The sequence below is a fragment of the Coptis chinensis genome, chromosome 3 (assembly GCF_015680905.1).
Source record: "Coptis chinensis isolate HL-2020 chromosome 3, ASM1568090v1, whole genome shotgun sequence".
NCBI classification, from domain to species: domain Eukaryota; kingdom Viridiplantae; phylum Streptophyta; class Magnoliopsida; order Ranunculales; family Ranunculaceae; genus Coptis; species Coptis chinensis.
This window is the reverse complement of record NC_141458.1, coordinates 7,772,564-7,794,779: the sequence shown is the minus strand read 5'-3', so window position 1 is coordinate 7,794,779 and position 22,216 is coordinate 7,772,564. Positions and strand designations below refer to the sequence as shown.

Below are 22,216 nucleotides of genomic sequence, written 5' to 3'. Positions count from 1 at the left end.
TAGAATGCACTTCGCATTTCTCAAAAATACTCTCTATATATAGAGAGTGATATACGGATGGAGAGGAGAAACCGCCGCAAACCACACCACTTTTGGGGGGATGCGGAGCCATTGGACTCAGCCTTAAGCCGATGAACTTGTTAAAATATTCAACTTTACCCCATATACTTTTTTTAGAGTGAAAACCACCTTAAACTTGTAATGAAATTCCATTTTATCTATCCGGCCCATTTCAAGCACCGGATTGCTGATGTGTCTTATTTTACGCCTACGTGTTTTTTGTCTATTATTCCAAAAATAAGAAAATAGAAAATTACATAAGCAAATAATACACCTCATCCTCCCTCACATACTCCTCACGTGCTCTTTAGTGAGGTGAGTCTAATAAAATCGACCCAACTCTGTTTATCAAAAACAAAAAAATCGCCCAACTCTATCTTCTTCTCCAAACTTGTTCCCTAGTTCAAATCTAAACATCAAATCTATCCTTGCTCTAAATTGTTTTACCTATTTTGTGTGGTTTTGTTTCTATTGAAACAATGTCTTCGCAATCGATCAATTTGTCGGCTTTGTGTGAGTGTGGAGTTGAATATCCTCTTCGATCAATCAATCAATGATATATGACATGTATCACCCTCTTACACAATGATATATGACATGTATTACAATGATACATACACGATAATATATTTTATGTATCATCCTGACATACACGATAATACATTGTATGTATCATCTTGACAAGAAATTCCAGTAATAATGGTGTGAACCAAGACATAACGGTGTCCAATAGGATGATAGACATACTTCCACTATGCCATTTTAACCTATTTCTCAACATTCTGGTTTCTCTGTCGGCCTCTCTGTTTACTTAAACTTGATTTTCATTTAATTCATCAAAGTAGGTACCAGCACCTTCTGTAACTTTGATTCTACATGAAGAAAGAACATTCTCACTCCAAATTGTTTGTAAACATAGCTTGTAAACATTTGGCATGCCTAAACATTCACAATACATAATTTGTAAACATTGCACCATTCAAATACATAGTCTACAACAACAACAACAACAACAACAACAAAAAAAAAAAAATCAGTCTGTAAACATGTCAAACCATATTTGTTCCAGACAAGTGATGTAACCATTCACATATATTGAGTACTACTACAAAAAAAAAAAAAAAACACAAGTAGTACTATTGCTTAGACCCTCGATCTCATTCAAGTACTACTACTGCTTAGACCTCCTTTGTGATTTCCCTTTACCAATAGCAGTTGTTTCATTAGCATTACTAACTGCATTTGACCTTGTAACTCTATATGGACTTGGAGGATTGCTGCAGTTGAACCATCCATACATCCCTGCATCTTGATGGATTGGAACTAACTACCTTCTACATTTCTTGGTGGGGTTGACCTTTTTAGCCTTGGACTTAACCTTGGTGGAGTTGCAACAATAGTTGACCTCCTAGGTCTTAGTGGTGTTGCACTTGAAGGTGGAGGTGCATTTGAAGTATGACTTGAAGTTTGTGTTGACTGTGGAGGTGCACTTGAATTATGAGTTGAAGCTTGTGTTGACTGTGGAGTTGCATTTGATTTTGCCTTTGTTTTTCTAGTTCTTGGTGGTGGTGGTGGAGGAGAATCTTTCTTTATCCATCTTCCCATTTTATGACCTGGTAACTGTGGACATACAAAAAAATAGTATTACTACTTGTATGTATTTTATAAAAAAAAAGTTTAACAAAACCACTCTAAACTTACAAAAAAATTCACTAACCTTTATGTATGTATCTCCAGTGTTTGGACATTCAATCACTCCAAACCTAGGTGGTGGGTTCACCCTTTTTTTTGAAGTGGTATCACTCACATTTGGGGTAATAACATTACCAGTTGGTGTTGTCTCTGCATCTGAATTGGTTCTCTTCTTTCTCTGTAATAATTAAACACACTTACATTATTCAAAAATAATGTAATACTTACATAATTAAATACATTTAAATTATTAAACACTAATGTAATACTTATTACATGACTATTTCTTTGTTGTGGAGGTGCTGGAACAAATTCATTTTTGCAACCTTTCATATTGTGGTCGGCCTCATTGCAATTAGAACAATGCATTTGTGCCCCCCCCCCCCGCTCGACAGATGTGAAGGTTTCTTTGGTGATTCATGTGGATCCTTTCTTCTATTCTTTCTAGGTCTTCCTGGCATTCTTCTATCAGGTGGTGGTAAGAATTTCACCATCCCCTCAATATTGGTCTTCCTCCATAATTTTTGGCCATTTAAAGGTTTTATACTTACTCCATAAGCCTTATTGATTGTCTCTACCTTATAACAAGATTGGACATAGTCATCAGGACTGGCACTGCTATGGTTAATGGTTGTAATTGCATGGCAACATGGAATGCCACTCAAATCCCACCCTAGGCATGCACAAGTTCTAGCTTTGGTGTTAACTATATAAGCATCTACACAATTTACATGCCTGACTTCAAACTCATTGTCACCATTGTAATGACAAGTCCAATACCTACTATCCACTTTGGCAGTCTCTATCCTCTCTCTAATCTTTGGTGCAAACAAGTCAATCCACCCATTTACAATATCTTTTCTCTGTTGCATTCTCCTCATCACATACAACCTTATATCCTTCAGCACGTAGATAATTGGTTTCCCCCTTGCACCAATTATATAATTGTTGAATGTCTCACACATATTGTTCTCCACTGTTTCACATGTTGAATTGTTCAGAAAATAGGCTCTACACCATTGCTTTGGGTTTTGTTGTTTCATTAGGTAATCATATGCATCATCAGAGAGAGCCTTGATCTGATCCATGACATTCTCAAATTCTTCAGGAGTCCCACTTTTACAGGCTTGCCAAAACAATGACTTGAACATTTGACCTGTATGCCTCTTTCTGAAGTTGGCATAAACATGTCTAGCACAACACCTGTGCTCAGCCAAGGGAAATATTTGTGATATAACCTACACAAGACCTTTTTACTGATCTGATAAGATTGTCATACCAAGCCCATTTGATGTCCCAATGTCCACATCAAACAACTCTAGAAACCACAACCAAGACTGAGTATTCTCTCCTTTCACCACAGCCCATGCAATGGAATACATATGATTATTCCTATCTCTACCAATAGCTGTAAGTAACTGACCCCTAATGTGCTCCTTTAGAAAGTAACCATCAAGACCAAACACATGCCTACGTACAACCTTGTTTCCACCCCCTAATCAAACTCTCAAAGCCTATGTACATCCTCTAGAAATAAGCTGGAGGCTGGTCTTCAATTGGCCAGTGAAGTTCAATCCTCACTGTACTTCCTACATTTCTTCTAAGTATCTCCCCAACATAGTCTCTTACTTTTTCATAGCGTTAAATCAAAGATTTATCTATCTCCCCAGTTGCAAACCACTTAGCCCTAAGGCATTGTGATTGAGACACATCAACACCATAAGTCTTTCTTACGTCTAACACAAAATCAGCTAACTTTCATTGTGGAGTTTCAATTAGTTTATCTTTGTACCTCCTAGATAGCTAGTTAGCATCCCCAAGCTTGATCTTGAACTCTCTTACACATGTATGTTGTTTTATGTATGTCTTAACTTGAACAGTTTCCGCACCTTGCATGTAGCTTGTATACAATTTCCAAACATAGTTCTCAGCACACCTAGTCTCTATGAATCTAGCTTCATTCTTTTTAAACCATATTGGACGACCATTACTTACAAACTGCATAGTTTCTAATACATCCTTTCAACTCTTCAATACTTGCAAACTTCATCCCAAGCTTAGGTTTTTGTAGTTTCACATCAGTTTTAGGATTAAAGAGAGGGAATCTATCTTTCTTTCTTCTAATATCTGCTTTCACATCAAATTCATCATCTTCAGAACTATCATAGTCATCATCACCAATCTCATTATCTACCAGTGTTTCACCATTAACATTATTATCTTCTGCTTCATCATTGACATCATTTTTCACTACTTCAGCATCAACACTAATAACCTTAATTGGTGTATCACTAATAACCTCGGTGTTAACCTTACCCTTATCCTTATTCTTATACTTCCTCAACTCTATTATCCTCTTCCTAACCTCAATAAGTTCTTCATTATCAGATATATGATCCAAACTTGCAACATTCTCATCATCACTTGTATCATCTTCTTCAAAGAAATTAACATCTTCTTCACTTGTTTCATCATCACTCTCCCTATCAGGTTCAATATGGTTCAAATACACCTCCATAGAAGCAAATACTTTAGCTTGATTACACATTTTTCTAATTTTATCATCACACTGAATCAACCTCAGACCACTAGTTAAACTCTCACTTGGAACCCTATAGTAAATCTTACTGACCTTGTTATATCCTTCACTTCTCACCATATCATTCAAAATGGTCATAGGCATCTTGTTATAATCAACATGATAATGAAAATTCACTTTCCCACCAACATAGTGTAAACTACCAACAAATTGGCCCCATAATGCAATTGCAAAACAAATTCATCCATTGTTAAACAAATGTATATATCAACACTTCAATAAAATGAATTAATCTAAACTAGAAAATGAATTATAATACCAAAAAACATATTAAACAGATATAAAACATAATAGAATGAATTTATTATAAATGAAATTCAGTATCGCAGTAACAAGTTGTAAAACATAATATAACATGAACATGAATATTGCAATAGACAACCTAATAATCAAATGAATAATAGAAAGTAAAGCCCTAATTTGTAAACCCCTAATTCGCAAAAAGAAAAACAAAAAAAAACCCTAATTTGTAAAACCAAAAACCTATTTTGTAAACCCCAAACTCGAAAGGATGATTACTTACTCTTCAATGGAGATTCACCCTTCGATATTTTCCTAGTTTTGTGAAAATCACAGCTCCAAATTAACTCTTCAATGGAGATTCCCTCTCGATATTTTATTAAATTTATATTTTCTGTCGAACTAGAGAATTGTTGATGTATTTGATTTGGAGCGGGAGGATGAGGTGTATTATTTGATTATGTAATTTCCTATTTTCTTAATTTTGAAATAATAGACAAAAAATGGAATTTCATTACAAGTTTAAGGTGGTTTGTGGCTTTGTTAAAAAAAAATAGTATATGGGATAAAATAGAATATTTTAGCAAGTTCATAGACTTAAGTGGTAATATTGCCTTCCCTGTGTGGGCTAGGCCGCAATCTGTATAATCTTTCTCCACAGATAGATTCCAACTTGAATATTGCAATGAAGATAGATAATTTTTTTTGCAATAAAGTGGGGGCTATGATAGCTAAAAAGGAGAATGTCACACGTCAGAATGGAGGGAGATAACCAGATAGTTATCAAGGCACTGCAGGACCCAGCAGCAGCAAGTTGGTGGATGCAAAATGTTGCCTATGCGACCATCAATCTACTTGGCAGTTGTAATTCTTGTTTTTATTGGACTTCTAGGATATCTAATGGACATGCTCATGACCTAGCCAGTTGGGCTTACAATCACCAGGCCTAGTTGGTTATGTAACTCTGATTGTAGACTTACAAATTTTAATGAATATACGAGGGTTTAACGAAAAAAAAAATATGTCTATCTGTGTAACTTTGTCGATGTATTAAGTCACTTGCATAACTTTGGCTACAAGCATTGTGCATATACATAGTAAAATACAAATTGCTTGCGAAAAGCACGATAGAGACTTGTTCATAGCATGTAAACAATGACTTCTTAGTGTTCAGGTCTTCGGGTCCAAGTGAAATGAGTAAAATATGAGCTAACGCATTCTAAAAAAAACAAATGCTTGACTCGGGAGTCGGGAACCTATCATTGCTATATTTGCTAACTCACCAGGCACCAACGTGATGTCACATTGTTTTTGAATGCTACTCTATTCAGCCTATTCTGTTTCGAATTCAGTCACTTTGGTACTATCATTAGGGCCCCCCTGTCATTATCTTATGGTGAGTAAATAACGTACATCTTTACCAAAAAAAATAAAATAACGTACATGAATGAAGTAGGACCAGCCATCGATTTACTGCAGACTATGTTACGTACTATAATAGTATCAATCCACATCTTGGTGACTAGGTTTATCCAGGATACATCCATGATATCAGTGGCGGAGTCAGGTAATTTATTCAGGTACTAACAATAAATTCCTAATACATTTATAAATACATCACAATTACTTTTTTAATATAAAAACAAATAAAATATATAATAAATACATCATTAGGAAAAAAAACACACACACACATACACACAAATAATCAATCATAAAAAAGAAAACATAACTTGGAAGAAAAATTATCAGTTAATATAACTCCAATAACATAATAACTTTCACAATTGTCCTTGTCGTTTGTCTCTCTTTTAAAATGCTCGATGCAAGCAACTCTATGCCAGTAAAGTTTAGATCATAAAATCTCAAGGCTATTCTGGCCAAAAGAAAAATAAAAAATTAGCGGTATAATAACAAAAAATAAATAAAATAGTACAGAGCTAATTGTCGTTTTCAATTGTAGGGTGTGAAAATAATAATGAAAGAGGCAAAATTGATAGAAGAACTACCTGATGACATCGTGATCAAGATATTAGAAACTGGAATTAATAATTCCATTCTAACTTGCAAAGATGTCTGCTCATTTTCAACGTGTTGCAAAAATTTCAATAAATTAGACAACGAAGAGACTTTTTAGTGTTGTCTATTAATCTGAGATTTTCCCTCAAGTGAAAATGATGGTTCACTTCATAAAAATTATAGTAAGAAATTAAAGAAATTTACAAGTTCAGAATGGTAAGAAATGTTAGAATGAAACGTGCTTTTGTTAAGGCTTTTTTACTTTTTCTTTTTGGCGTCTAATATATATTTCGTGGCGTGTTTAAGCATACAGGAGGCTAGTTTTGTGAGACTATTTGAAGTTTTCAAAATTTATATGTTTTTATTATCGAAAAAAAAAAAAAGAAAAGAAATTTCTATGTTTTTACATTCGCAGTATAACACTATAACTTATAGTTAGTAAAAATGAACTTCCGCACAACGTCTCACTGTGGAACTCGGGCAAGTTGGGTCGGGTTGAGGTATAATCCGAGTCTAATCCGAGTTTCAAATGTTTCAACCCGAATCCGGAACCAAACTCTAGTCGGTCTTTAAATTTTCAGCCCAAATCCTAGCCCAACCAATTCGGGTTGGGTCGGGTTATGTCGTGTTGGTCAAATTTCTCGGGTTTTTTTTAGAATTAGGAGATAAAAAACACCAAAATTAAAAACTTCTAATGAAATCAAAGAGATTTGATTGTTTGAAAGGAAAAATAACCTTGTTGATTACATTATTATCTCTAAAATAAAGATTTTAAACCATATTTTTTATAAGAATAGAAAGATTGAAAGATATATGTACATATATTCACACAGGCTCGGGTGGTTTTTCGGTTTTTTGATATTCTAACCTGAGCCCAACCCAAAACTAAGTTGGGTTTTGATTTTACAAAACCAAGCCCAGACCACGGATCTAACGTGTTAGCCCAGGACCAACAAAAGTCGGGTTTTAATCCATCGGGCTTGGGCTAACCCGACCCAAGTTCCACCCCTACGTCTCAGCCTCCACGTCCTACTAGAGCCACCACTGATGTCTGCCTTTTGCCTTGGTCCCGCCTAAGCAGCCAAGTCACTCACCTAGCTGGCTAGCCCAAATGGTTATCGGAAGTCGGAACCAAAAGGTTATTAGATTTGCAAAGATATATATGTACTGTAATTTCAGTTAAATGTATATACACTTACACACAGGTGCGAACAATTGGGCAATCACATCACATCATGTCATCTTAATTTTGTAATTAGTTTACCTAAACCTATCTTAATCTTTCGCATCACGATCAAATGCATTAGTTGTAATTGGTATATCTCTATATATTATTATTGCAAAGTAGAAGAGAAACAACATATGTTTAAAGTTTTCTAGCAATGGAAATCTTACCAAAGGAAATTATGTTTGGTTTAGATTATTTTAGCTGGCGAAGTGGCGAGGTCTATTCAGCATATCTCTCCGTTTTATAGAAATGCCCCTAGCAACACATCAGTTGCATCATGCCTTCATTTTTCAAGTTTTTTTTAGCATATTTGTCCGGTGTAGTTTATTAATGAGTTTTTGAGTATTAAAACAAGGGTATTTTTTACTTAATCCCCCAAAAGTTGACCCAACTTTTGTGATAACCTCTCATTTTGAGAATCATTACAGATTACCATCAGCTGACCCAACTCCGTCTGTTTTGTGACTACCATTAGATGATATTTTTCATATTGGCCATTTTACCCCTATTAGATAGCAGGAATAAACACGATTTGTGTAAAACCCCCTAAATTGTGCCCTAATTATATCCGATCATTTTCTCTCTCACTGACACTCTCTAACACTATTGATCTTCTTCTCGTTCGATTGTGGCCACTTCTCCGTCTTTCTCTTTCGTTCTCACTTCACTTATTTCACTGGTAAGTTCACTCTCACTATTCACTTTTTCGTATGAAATTTTAAAAAAATTGCACATTTATGTTCGTCAGGTTGTTTTGCACATTTATTCACTTCTTGTTTGGGTTGTTTTGTAGTTTGGAAGTTTATATTCATGTTTCTTTTGTAATGATGATTGTATGATCAGAAAAATATTTGATTTGTAATACTGTGTTTCCCGTTTCAGAAAAATGTCTGTTAGAGGGTATAGGGTTTTAAATATACATTTTAATGAAGAATGGAGAGAAGCAACTAGGGATGGTGTTAGGCGTAATGTGTATGTGGGTGAGAACACAGTTAATACAGACATGATTGATGGTGATGTAGCAAATATGGTCGAATTGGTTGGTTGGATCACATGTAAAATTGATTGTCCCCCAAACCTTATACTTGAGATTAGTTGGGCTGATGGAGAAAACATAAGACAAATTGTGTCTGATGCTGATTTGTTTTATATGTGGGGTCATGCAAGTAGAGATAGGAGAGGGTATAACCATTTGTATGTCAAAGTTATTGAAATGGAAGAACTGAGTAGTACTGATGATGAGGATAATTCTAGTCAGTACCCACCCATAGACTATGAAGCAGAAGAAAGTGATGATGATGTCATATATGTTGAAGGCATACTATGCAAGAAAGGACAAGATTTTGATCTTGATGAATGGTCAACAGTTGAAGAAGTTGATAGGATGATGGACTTGACAAGTGGTTCTTTCAAGGGTAAAAAATTGTTGGAATATAATATTGTTGGTGATGGGCTTGGGTCTTGGTCCAATACTTTAGGGCCTGATACTTTAAGCAATATTGCGCATGGAGGGGACCAGTTGGGTGTGGGAAGTTAAGAAAATTGTTTTGAAGGAGATGCAGAAAAGTCTCAAAGCTCTACCTAAAGGAAGAGGAATAGTAAGAAAAGTTCTCACTCCCAAAGATATTGTTCTCAAGTTGCAGGTACATTTTGTTCTTTATTATATTTTTTCTTGAGATGTCTTCATATTTCTGAAAAATGTTTCATTGATTTTAGCAGATAAAACAAGCCATGGTGAGTTTGATGGCACTTTAAACTTTGACTTTTTGAACTTTGGAGTGGAACAAAATGTTGCTCAAGCTGATAATGTGACAACAGACAATGGTATATTACATATATTATTTTACAATTTACATTTTATTTTTTATTTTGTACTGTACAAGAAATAGGTTATGATATATACTTACTAGATCTGTTTGATAAACTAGCAAGGCCAGAAAGACCACAAGTTGATGTGAATCAGATTGATGCAGAAGAGGAATACCACAGTTGTGAATCATCAGATGAGAAATACATCCCTTCTGAAGGTGATAGTGATATTGAATTTGATGCCTATGTTGTTGAAGAGCATAAGCATGAGCACTATGAAGATGTAAGCAATGCTGGTAGAGTTATTGATATTGTAAACAAAACATTCAACATACCAACTGATGAAGGTGTTACTAGGGGTGCAAAACCATTGATTTTGGAGGTTGGTCAGACTTGGACAGACAGGTATGAATTAAGAGATTACATTAGACTTTATGCTATTAGTAATAAGTTCATATTGAAGCAAACAAGAAATGACAGTGATAAAATGGAGTGGAAATGCAAGTTGCAGGATTGTAAATGGAGGTGTTATGTCAGGGTGATGACAAATGGTCATATAATGAAGTGTAGAAGCATGAATGATATACATACATGTGTTGGTGATGTAGAAAATAGGAATCCAATGGCAAATGCCCATTGGATAGCAAGTCGAATTGAGATAGAAATGAGGCTGCATCATAGGAGTTTTACTCCTAATGACATCAAAGAAGAAATGATGCATAAATTTCAGGTAAGGATTAAGTATTAGCAGGCTTGTCATGCAAGGACCATAGCAATGGAGAAAATAGATGGAAGTTATGATCTTTCATATGCAAAATTGCCTGAGTTGTGTAGGCAACTTGTTGCTTCTAACCCTGGAAGTGTTGCAATACATTCTAGGCATGAGAATTTCCATAGTTTTACAACTCTGTGTGTTTCTTTCAAGGTTGCTCTAGATGGATTTGTAAAAACGTGTAGGTCTATGATAGGACTAGATGGTTGTTTCTTGAAGGGGAAACATGGAGGTGTGTGTCTATCCATCATTACTTTGGATGGTAATAATGAAATGTTTTCGATTGCCTTCTATATTTGTATTGCAGAAAACACAGAGTCATGGACTGATTTTTTGGATAAGATGACACCACACTTGAACAAGCATCATGACAAGTTGACTATAATTTCTGATAGGCAGAAAGAATTATGTAAGGCAGTGGAGACTGTTTTCCCCGACTACAACCAGACACTACTAAAAAAAGGGTTTATAAGCTCAGCTAAAAGGTGAGATGTTAGAGTTTTTACCTCGGTTTTCTAAGAAAAAACAACCGAGGTAAAATCCACTGAGATAATAGAGTTCTATAAAACCGAGATAATAAGCTACTAAATTATCTCAGAAGTCTGACATCTTATCTAAATATATTATCTCAGTTTTCTAAATGAAACTGGTATTATATCAACTAGCATGGAACAAAGTTGAGACACTTTTCTAATTGAAACCGAGATAATATCAAAAAAACAACAGTGATAAATTCTTTTGGGAAGGGCAATCATTGGACAACCGTTTATCTCACCCTTTATTCAGCTAACATAGTTTGTCATTTTTTTTTGGTGCTAGTATTGCTCACTTAATTATGACAACCTACAAATAAAAACCTCTCCCAAACAACCACATTCCCTTTCATATTCATAAACATTAACACCAATCAATCAAAAACAACCCAACATAAGTAAATTCTTTGAACAATTTGATTTCATTAAGATAAGAATGAACAATGTCGAACATGATGAACATAACTTCCACAGAGTACTACTGATCAATTCTCAAGTACTGTACCAACTAATCTTCGAACTATAATAAGACATGGTTTTAACTTTTCTGAATATATTCAGGAAAGGAAACAGATGGACGAACCAACAAAAGTCCAATGGTTTTGCAGCTTTGTCCGATGAACTGATCGAGCTCCATTGAGAGATCAACCTTGTCAGCAACAACACATGTTCCCCAAAGTAATGTTAGGAACATCACAGTTGATCCAGCAAGTGCAGCCACTCCACTCACTACCTAAGCTTGAGCCATTTCTGTATTTCCAGAAATTCCAGATGCTAAGACACAATAGAAGAAGCTAAGTCAGTTATTGGTCAATTTATTTTGGAAATGGAAACTGATCATCCTTAATCAAACTAGAGTAGCTTATGCGATGCACCTTCCTAAGCAACAATTTGGTTCAGACAAATATGTCAAGACTTTGAGTAGATTCGAACCTAAATGAATTTTTCAGACCATGTATATAAAGCTATGAAAAATAATTCAAAAGAAATTCATAATAAATAGAAGAAAAGAAGGATAAAACATACGTTTGGGCAGTTAAGAAACTCTAAGTTACTTATAGAACCCCTTTCCCATATCTTTCTTCCCCACACTAGTAGCTTCTCTTTTAGCTGGCTCTCTCTGGATAAAATGATTAGGTCTGCCATTATACTACAAGCAAAAAAAGATCCCATATAAGAATAATAGGTTAACAAAAAATCACAAACAAAATAAAGAAAGAACACAAAATACCAGGTCATTTTGGTCATCATAAGCCCGAAAACCGCCCTTTTGCAAGTTTTGTATTTTGAACGGTAGCAGACTCTGCAACATAAATGCCTTGCTCACTAGACAATGTATTGATCCATATATATCGTTCATTATAAACTAATAATAGCCCATGCAGCGCATCACTGAATTTAAAAGGCCATTCCACATACAAAATTTAATTCATACCTCCTAGTGAGATCGATACTTAAAAATGACAAATATATTTTGTATATTATGCTAGGTTTGAAGAAAGATATCAAACAGTCTACTCCAAAATCGTATAGTTTAACTGGCAAAAAGAAAGGTATAACTAAAATTAATAGAAGGCAAAAGCAACTTCCTAAATCACAAAGCGGTGTAAAACATAACTATAGGCTAGAAATTTGACCTGAACTTCCTTTTCTGAAAGTGTATTATGTAGAAGAAGGTTGGGAAGCTTGGTCATGTACTGGCCAGACAAACAGAGAAATGACAGTCAGAACAATGCAATAACATCATTGGATGAAGGAAAAAGTAAATCAGAGGACTAACTTAAGCAAAACCTAAGCAGCTAACCTTCTCAACCTCGACATAAGTGTCTTTGGGAAATATAGACATCAAAGTTGATAAACACTTTAAAGCAGCACTTTAATTTGTTCCACAGGGATAGGACTCATTAACCCCATTGGTCCTAGTAGATCAATCCATGACAAGGAGAAGAAGTTAGTTAAATTCAGAATCCTGAAAAGAAGTTCGCTGCCACTCGTAGTATATTTTTGTCGCCAAGGTATAGCAGGTACACTCATATACAACAATGAACAAACCTACCGATTTCCATGCTTAGCGAGTAACAACACTGAACCTATCAATGGTCAACTCAACAAATATATTAAATGGTTATACAACCCACCAGCAAAATTTCAAAATACAAAAACATGTTAACACAAAACAATTCCACCCTCCAGCAAGTTCTGCCATATTATAAACAAATTTTATCCACATAACAATAACAAAATTAAAGGTTCTAACCAGGTGTGTAACACGTAATTTATAGTCATACAACGGTAAGAAAAAAGCTCTACTAGTCGTTAACCAACCTTTGAGCTTGAATCGGGAATCGGGTGGTGAGAAGGAATCACCTGGCAAAGAAGAATCTGATGATAAAACAGCAGAATCTTTCTACAGGTGGCCGGAGTAGACTTGCATCACTAACGGATAAAGTAGTTTAATTATCACTAGAACTGCTCTTATAACTTTTTTCATGGAATTACACTATTGCATACCACAACTCTAGAGCAAGCAATACAAAATAAACTTATAGACCTTAGCACTAAAAGGTTCTCACATGCGAGTAACAAAAGTGAACCTATTTACAATTGAGGAAGCATATGAAATGGTTATACTACCCGGATACAAAATTTCATGACAAAAACCGCCTTCTCAGCGTTCGGGAAACCAATTTGATATAGTCGTACATACAAGAAAAAAAACTTGCTACAAGAAGGCCTTATCTAAAAAAATGATAGAGTAGTACCTGCTCTAAAGCAAATCAAGTTGAGGCAGGACGACGAGAACCTCCTCGGATCCAATTTGTTCTACCAAGGAATGAATAGCTGAAGCAAGATCTGCAAATCAATTTATTAAGTTTAGCCACTAACTTATTTATAGGGATTTCTTCTATTACTACTTTAATAGCTGGAAGAACACTGAGAAGCTCCAGTTACCAACTTTATTTCTCATAGCTTTTTATAGGGGCCTTACATGGTGTATAAAATCGGTGACCGTCTTTCATTCATTCAACAAGAGGGTTTACTTATGAACAAATGTTATAACAGGGGAAAGGATTTATCAGCTATATTGTGTAACATGAACAAGTGAACATCCATTTTAATAGAAGGCACCCAGCCTAATTATAGGGAGATTGGATTGAAACATGTATTCAAAGTGTCATCTAACTTTTCTGCTACTTCAATCCATATCTGTTTTGACATTCCAAAGAAAAAAAAATGTCTCAAGGCTTTAATTGTTACGACTTTATAGTGATCGATCAATGTCTTCTTTTTCTGACATCTACGACTTCTATGACATCTTTTTCTACTTTCTTTTCAGTTTAGTGATCAATGTCTTTTAGTTCAAAAGCACACTAAAGCATCTCGAACTGCCGTATCTTAAAACCTTAAGTGATAGGTTTCTCTCAAGCTCAGCTCAAAGAAAACAAAAGAGAAGAGAAGTGAAACTCAGTTTCAAAAGAATCAAGGACTATTTCATATTACATAGCCTTAATTTCAGGGAATCAACTCTCATCTCTGAGTTGCTTTCATCTTATACCAAAGGTAAGATTAGTTTTATTGAATTCTATGTTAGTTTCATAGATAGTTCTTATACCTAAGATAAGATCCTTGAATTCTCTGTGTAGTTTCAGATAGTTCCAATACTGGATGTAAAAACAGAGGGATTTATTTATAAATTCAAGTTTGAATTCTCCTTAAATTCTATGATTGTTAGCTTTTTAACTTGAATTGCTATCAGCAGCAATTTCTGACTAGGATTTTGTTCATTCATTTTGTAAGGATCCTCAACAAACCTAGATAGATGACATTCAATTTATGCAATTTTTTAATAGAATTGTGGCAAAGATAAAGTTTTTTTTATGCAATCTTACGTATAGCATCTCCAAAAATTAGAGAAGTATGTTTCTCAAATTCATAGTAATCCCAGTATTCAAATAAGGAGAAGAGGATCTATTGACCTTCCTAAGGCAGCTGTAAGTAGCACTTAACATTCTGCAATCTCACCCATGCTATATAACCAATTACCCTACAGCCTCGAGCTTGTACACAGGTACACCAACAATGTAAATCAAAGGGATCATGATTCACATGCACAAACCACACATACAAACAAACACGGGTTGTCGGGGTGGGTATAGACACGTAGTTCATCTATCTCTACTTATAGATGTTTGATCTGACTTTTCTTATTTGCTCCAGGCCGTTATGAAGTGTATATCCACCTTGTGTGCTATCTTGATGATTCGCCATTATTCTAATATTACAAAGTTAATGTTTCCTTGATTGGTGCGTTGACTGAGCTCCAAGATTGCGCTAGTTGATTTGCTTACATATATGGTCAGAATCGATGCTTGGGGCGACCTAGGGTCGAGTCGTTGGAAACGCTCGATAGAGTGGTAATGGCTGATGATGGAGAATGACCTGGTGTATGGACACGTGTACTGTAGTGCATAACTGAGGGTACTTACATAACCCCCTTTATTTGATCCGTTCTTTAGACATCTTTGATGTAAAAAGGAAGGGTAAAATAAAGTTTTTTTAAAACACGTATTGGGACGGTTGGTAGGAAGTTTAATTGGCTTTTGAAAAATATACGGAAACTGTTGGGCTAGATTCGTGGGACCGAAATCACGGCAATTTGTGGACGAGTAATGATTGTGTTATATTGGAACACGAAACATTTTGTGTTCTCTCGAGGTTTTGGCAGCTAAGGGGTTTGGACGTGTTAAGGTGTTCCACTTTCTCATTTCGTCAATCTAGGAAAGAAGCTTAAAGAAAGAAAGAGAGAAAAAAAAAAAAAAACTTTTCCCATCTTTGATATCAAGTGCGTCTTTTGATCTTGCAAAATTTGATCTTTTGTTTATTTTTTTGAACTCATAATGTCTGCTACCAGTGATAGTTTGAGTGGGGAGGTTGAAGTTGATCAATGGAGAGAGAGAACTTTGAGTGGAGATGACGTTGAAGTTAGGGTTCGTAATGGAGATGGGGCTTCATCGTCTTCTTTAGTAGAGACGAGGGCTGAGGAGGTGGGGCCCAGGTACCTTTATGTTGATCTAAAGGAGGAGTTCGGTTGGGTGAATACCGACTTGGCCATATACGACCTTGGTGGAGAGGGGAGGTTGTATAACGATGACTATGTCCCTCCGGATGGAAGATTGGTGGTTTGTTATGGGCAGTTGAAGGCTGGGATGAGGTTATCATTTTCCTGTCTTGCTGTTGAGGTTTTAAACTATTATGATAAAGCCCCATGTTAGTTCATAGGAAATAGTTGGAGGGTTTTCTATATGTTGGATCATTTCTCTGTGAAGAGATCGATTGCACTGAATTTTAGTTTGCAGGTCATAAAGGGGAAGTCGTCTTTAATTGTGGGGGTGAGTAAGGAGGACTGGGGGCGTAGGCCTTTGTTGGTTGTGGGTAACTACACCGCCCTGTGCGTGAGCCGAAAATTACCGCTCTGTAAAGTGGGTACGGTAGTAGTTATTTTGTAGGTCAGTCGATGCAAATATTATACTTGATATGTTTGTACGTTATGATGTTTTTGTATTCTTTCGTGCAGAGGTTTCCATTTGAGGTCGTCCTGAGCTTGACATTGTAGAGAAGTTTGCTTGTTTGAGTTGGGAGGAAAAATGAGCTATCTTGGGGGAGGTTTCTCACTATTTTAAGAAGCGTGGAGGAGAAAAGATCAACCGGAAAAAGGTGGAGCAAAAGAAGAGGGCTCGTAAGCTCGTTTTTAACATATCTGATTCTAGCTCAGACGGTGAGATGGAGAGGGATAGCCAAAGGAAGTCACTTGTTTCTGGAAGGAGAATGGCTGGAGGGGCTGCTGATAGCCATTCTGCTTTGGTGGGGACCGCTGGAGGAGCTGCTGATAGTCGTTCTGCATCCAAACGCTTTGAAGTGGGTGATGCTGAACGTTCTACATCCAAACGCTCCGAAGTAGGTGATGGTGAACGTTCTGGTCATGGTGGTAAGAGTGTTGGTGGTGGTGGTGATGCTCCCACTCAGTTCCAGAGGCCTCAGCTAAAAAGGCGCTCTGAGGTGGTTGAGACTGAAGGGGCAAAGAGGTCCCGAACTGAATCTGATAAGCGACCTAGTATTGGTGGAGGTCGTTCTTCTGCAGGTCCGGCTCCATTGAAGAGGATGGATTTAAAGGAACTTGTTATTGATATGGGGGTTGCTGATACCCGGGGCAAGAAGAAGGCTAGTGAGAATGAGCCTGTTGCCCAGAAGTTGAAGGGATCGGGGAGTTTGGCCCCACATAACAAGAGTGCTGATGATGTTCTGGATAGGCTTGTCACCTATGAGGACCCAACGAGTGGGTTGAGTAAGTTTGTGAAGAATGAGGACTGTAGTTTCAAGAGCTATTTAGTTGCTGGAGGGTTGCTGGAGTGCACCCTGGATGGAGATAGGCATCAGTTGGAGACTGGGAAGGACCTGGGGATGAACATTAAAGACATGGATCGCTCCCCTGTGCTTTATAAGTGCCTCCGACTGGGTACTATCTTGTTTTCCACTTTCTTCGCTTTGTGATTTACTTTGTTTGTTGAGGTCCGGCTATGTATAGGAAGTTGAAAAAGATGGCTTTTATCTCCGACCTATACAAGAAGGAGTTGGATACTGCCAAGGAGGCTTATGACAAGCTGCTCATTGTTCAAGAGGTGGAGCGAGCTAAAATGTCTGGGCTAAGGTCACAGGTCGGAGATCTTGCTGGTAAGGTGGCCTTGTTGCAACCGTCTCTTAATGCTTCACGGGTGGAGGTGCAGAACTGAATTGGTGAGTGCAGGAATGTGCAGGTTGTTACTGAAAGGGCTCAGAAGGAATATAACGATCTGGTCGACTTGGTAGAGAGTGGTGATACTTACGTTCTGGTGGATGACCTCCTGGAGCTAGAACGTAAGTATAAAACCCTGAAAATGTCGGTTGAAAGTGGGGTTACACCAGTAGTTGTGGAAAGTACTGTTGCAAATGCTAGTAGACGACCTGATCTACCATCCGATTTTGCTGCTGCTCCAAACGCTCAGCCAACTAAAGAGGTCTCCATAGAAGTTGTGAATGTGAGTGATGATTCAGCTAGTGGCCCTGTTGGTGAAGAGGGTGGCCTACTACAACCTTTGAATGTGGAGAATCTTTCCCGTGTCTTCTGACTGTGTCTTTTCTCTCTTTGCTATTGATTTGTTTGAATGATGATGAACTATGTTTTCTCACTTGCTTTGGTTGATACTGATAATTGATATTGATAACTTTGATTTTTGATGATGGGGGTGATGAGGTTGTTTTCTCAGGATAACCTGGGGGTCTCTAGTATCCAACCAAATTTTGTAAGTAGTAAAATATTTAAATTACTTACTTGTTCTGCCTTGATGTTGTCTTTGAACTTTTCATGGATGTGATTGTTTTTATTGCTGTTTGATTCGTTGTATGACGACCTGTATTGCATAGTGGTGGTCTTAATGACTTGTTGTACTATGGTAGATTGTCTAATGTCATGTACGACCTGGTGAGATGATCGTAGTTGTCACCTAGGTCGCCTTTTGTGTTTGATTAGGTCATTCCTTTTGGGGGAACTCCGATTGTCTGATAACTAGTCTTTGATTGGTAGTTAGAGTTGAGCTAAACTTAACTCTGTTCAAAGGCCTTAAGTTGACTGTGGGTCCTTTTGGGGGTCCCATATGTTTGAATTGAACTGATAATTGAGTGGAATTTTCAGTTGAATCATGCTTAACCCTGGCCATGCATTGGTGTGAAGTTGATTTATGGTCCTTTTGGGGGACCTTGGGTTGGATTGATTTGATAATTTACCACTGCGTGGTAACTGTAGTTGAGTCGTTCTTGACTCCGTCTTAGATGTACGATCTGACATCGTGATGTCCTAGGTCGGGTTGGGTAGTGCGAGATGCCTAGCACTCATGTAATGCAAAAAATGATATTTGTGCTCGAAATATTGATGAAATTTTATTCATATTGACTAATACATCTGGAAAAAAAATTATTGATAAAATTGCTTGAGGAGAGCTGTATTCCAAGGTCAGGGAAGTGTATCACCGAGTTGTGTTTTGATCCAGTAAGCGCCATTTCCAACGACTTTGTCAACGATGTAGGGGCCTTCCCATGTTGGGTCGAGCTTGGGTGGAGATAGAGTCTTTTTGAGGAATAGGTCACCAACTTAGAAAGATCTTGGGACGACCTTTTTGTTATAAGATCGTTGGATTGTTTGGCTGAGCTAGGGATATTGTAGCTACTTCCCTTCGCTTTTTTAGGAGATCGACTTCTTTTGCCAAGATGGTGTCACTATCACCTGTTTCGACGATGTCAGAACTTGTGGTTGTGATTGTTAGTTCTGATGGTATGACTGCCTCTGTTCTGAAGCAAAGTGTGAAAGGAGATTCATTGGTACTAGCTCTGGTTGTTGTTCTGTAAGCCCATAGAATGTTCTCGAGTTGCTCCATCTATTGGCTTTTCTTGCTCTCCAACTTCTTTTGGAGATTTTCCTTGATTGCTTTGTTGGTAGCCTCTGCTTGACCATTGCTTTGTGCATATCTAGGTGTAGAAAATGCTTGAATGATTCGCCATTTTTGCAAAAATGCCTTGACTTGTGAGCCAGCAAATTGAGTGTCGTTGTCCATGACAATGGTGTGGGGGAGACTAAATCTTGTGATGATATTGGTCCATATGAAGTTGATGACGTGAACCTCTTTGACTTGGACTAGTAGGATTGCTTCTACCCATTTGGTGAAGTAATCTGTGGCTGCTAGGACGTATTTGAGTCATGTTTTCTTTTGTGGGATAAATGGTCCCATGATGCCTAGCCCCCACATATGAAAGGGCCATGGGCTGGCTATGTTGATCAACTTTCGTGTTGGACTAAGATGGTTGTGTCCAAATGTTTGACATTGGTGGCATTTGAGAACATATGTCTTTGCCTCGATGTGCATGTCCGCCAATAATACCCTTGAGCGATTACTTTGTGAGCCAAAGATCTTGCTCCTGCATGGTTGCCACATTCGCCTTTGTGAATTTTGTCAAAGATGAGTTGACATTCACGTGGAGTTATGCATCTTAAGTGAGGTCCACCTGCGGATTTGCGGAACAATCGTCTGTTGATTACAGTGTATCTGGGAGCTCAGAATTTTATGGCACGAGCGTTCTTTGCTTCTACTGGGAGCTCCCTATGTAGGATAAATTGCAGAAATGGGCCCATCCAAGATTAAGTGATCTCTTCTTCGGATGGGGGCTAAAAGTCTGTGAGGTTGTTACACTTTCTTGCTGGTATGCAGGCCTCTCCAGGATGTCAATGTAGACTGTGGTTGGACATGTCTCTTGGGTCTTCGAGGCTAGGAAAGCTAGGTTGTTTGCATGTCTGTTGTCCTTTCAAGGAATGTGTTCTAGTGAGAATGTTTTGAACGAGCTAATGATGTCATTGATGACCTGGGCGTATTTGGTCAGGTTTGTTCCGTTTGTTAATTACATACTCTTTTGTGAGCTACTTGACGATTACCTGTGAGTCACTGTGAGCTTTGATTTTCTGAACTTGTAGTTGCTGTGCCATGCAGAGGCATGTGATTAATGCTTCGTACTCTGCTTTATTGTTGGATGTTACGAAGTCGATCTTGATTGACTTTTGTAGCTGTGTTCCTTCTGCTGAAGTTAACATAGCCCCCAATCCACTACCACTATTGTTGCACGCTCCATCTACATAGAGGTGCCATGTGTCTGGGTGGATGGTTGATGAAATGAAGTAATTTGCTCGGGTTCCCAGTTGACATCTTCGACGGGGAAATCTGCCAAGAAATCTGCAACGACCTGACCTTTGCGAGACATTCTGGGAACGAAGTCGATGTGATGTTCTTCGAGTTCTTCAGCCCCTTTTGCCTTGCGGGCTATTTTGTTGCTAGACCTCAAGACCAGTTTGATGGGTACATCTGTGATGACCTTGATGCTGTGAGCCTGGAAGTAAGGTCAGAACTTTCGAGTTGAATTCAGTAAAGCTAACACTGTTTTCTCTATTGGGGAGTAATGTTTTTCTGAGTCGGCCAATGTCTTGCTAGTGAAGTATACTGGCTTTTCGATTCTTTCGTGCTCCCGAAAGAGAACCGTGTTGATAGCAAAGTCGGTAGTTGCAAGGTAAATCCCCAGTGTCTCTCCTTCTGTTAGTTTGGATAGGACGGGAGGAGTTAATAGGTAAGCTTTCAGGTCGTTGAAAGCTTTTTGGCATTCGTCTGTCCATGTGAATGTTGTGCCCTTCTTCATTATTTGCAAAAATGGTTTGCACTTGTCAGATGCACGTGAGATGAATCTGTTGGGGGCTGACACCATGCTAGATAACTTGTAGATTTGTTGATTGGAGGTCGGTTCTGGCATCTCGAGGAGAGCTCGTATCTGTTCTGGGTTTGCTTCAATGCGCCTTTGTGAGATGAGGTATCCTAGGAACTTCCCTGAAGCTACCCCGAATACGCATTTTGCTGGGTTGAGCTTCATTTTGTTTTGGCGCAGTTGTTCAAAGGCTTCTTGTAGGTGAGAAATGTGAGCTCTAGCTTTTTCACTTTTGACTACCATATCGTCAATGTAGACTTTCATAGTGTCGCCCAACAAGTCTTTGAACATTTTTGTGACCAGTCTTTGGTAGGTCGCACCTGCGTTCTTCAAGCCGAATGGTAGGACGTTGTAGCAGAACGTTCCCTGTTTGGTGATGAAGGACGTCTTTTCTTGGTCTTCCTCTTCTAGTGGTATTTGATTGTATCCACTGTAGACGTCCATGAAAAAAAGGAGTTCGTGACCGCATGTTTGATCGACCAGAACGTCAATTCTTGGCATAGGGAAGTTGTCCTTGGGGCAGTGCTTGTTGACGTTAGTGAAGTCTATGCAGAGTCATACCTGGCCGTTCTTCTTGGGAACGGCTACGATGTTAGCTAGCCAGGTCGGGTACTCGATTTCTCTGATGAATCCCATATTTTTAAGCTTTTCTATCTCTTCATTGATGGCTTTCTGAAATTTGAGAGCTAGTTTTCGAGGTCGTTGTTTGATAGGCTTTACATTTGAATTGACATTTAATTTGTGGCAAGCGACCTGTAGGTCGATTCCAGGCATATCGATATATGACCAAGCAAAAACATCTTTATTGAGAGATAAAAATTTGACAAGTTGCTCCTTGAGCTTGGGGTCTAAATCGCCCGACAAAGACAAACTTTGGGTCATCATTTGTGCCCAAATTGACTTTTCTCCAAGTTCTATTTGTGTTTGTTTCCCTT

General features: G+C 37.7%; 2 long non-coding RNA genes across 6 annotated transcripts; both read right to left on the bottom strand.

The window, feature by feature from the left end:
- Positions 1-1,542: 1,542 nt before the first annotated feature.
- On the bottom strand, positions 1,543-5,135 carry LOC147507674 (uncharacterized). Its single transcript, XR_015216216.1, has 3 exons — positions 4,875-5,135; positions 1,778-1,930; positions 1,543-1,680 (listed from the first exon to the last, which is right to left on the bottom strand). It is a non-coding gene; the product is annotated as an uncharacterized LOC147507674 (long non-coding RNA).
- A 6,220-nt stretch (positions 5,136-11,355) lies between these two features.
- LOC147507673 (uncharacterized) lies at positions 11,356-14,272 on the bottom strand. 5 transcript variants are annotated; one of them, XR_015217736.1, is made up of 7 exons: positions 13,942-14,272; positions 13,715-13,805; positions 12,757-12,871; positions 12,590-12,649; positions 12,184-12,255; positions 11,979-12,102; positions 11,356-11,726 (listed from the first exon to the last, which is right to left on the bottom strand). It is a non-coding gene; the product is annotated as an uncharacterized LOC147507673 (long non-coding RNA). The 5 variants fall into 5 exon arrangements; XR_015217738.1 differs by lacking the exon at positions 13,942-14,272 and adding an exon at positions 13,320-13,388 and having other exon boundaries at positions 13,715-13,867; XR_015217737.1 differs by lacking the exon at positions 13,942-14,272 and adding an exon at positions 13,278-13,319 and having other exon boundaries at positions 13,715-13,867.
- Positions 14,273-22,216: the final 7,944 nt, after the last annotated feature.